The following is a 712-nucleotide window of genomic DNA, read 5'->3' on the forward strand; positions in this document are numbered from 1 at the left end:
ACACACACACACAGAGAGAGAGAGAGAGAGAGAGAGAGAGACACTTAACATCTCTACTTTGCAAGTGATGTAATAGAGGTTTGTAGAGATGCAACAAACACACACACAGAGAGAGAGAGAGAGAAAGAGAGAGAGAGAGAGAGAGAGAGAGAGAGAGAGAGAGAGAATGACACTTAAGACCAATTTCTCTCTAAATTTAAGAAAACTTGGGGCTCAAGTGTATACAACTGTATACATACAACTATAAAGCTGGTGTACAGGAAACTGAGAGCTGTGAGACCAACCTGAGCTCCAGAAAAAGACCTTGTGTCAAAACATAGGGGGTTGTAGTGGTTGTGGAAAAGGAACTAATTTCATTCCTCTCCAGCTTGCCTCTTTCAATAGTGTATCTTTATTTTTATTTCCTTTTCAGCCCATGGGTTCTGGTTAACAAAATACTAGCAGGCTGATTTAAAATTTATTTCAAGCAAACCATAATTTTAGAAAGATGAAGCTGCCCTGAGCCAGCCTTGTACAAGACACTTCCTCCTCTATGGATTCCTTTCTGTTTAGGATTACTGAACTTGTCCCCTGAGTATCTGGAAAAACTGCAGACCTCTGCATTCTGAGCCAAACAGCATAGTTCCAAGGTTTCTGTCTGCAGATACAAGAAGGGGAAATGCTCCCACACAGAAAGAAGCAAACTTTTTGTTTTTTCAACTCATAACAGTAG

This window comes from Mus pahari, chromosome X (assembly GCF_900095145.1).
Source record: "Mus pahari chromosome X, PAHARI_EIJ_v1.1, whole genome shotgun sequence".
NCBI classification, from domain to species: domain Eukaryota; kingdom Metazoa; phylum Chordata; class Mammalia; order Rodentia; family Muridae; genus Mus; species Mus pahari.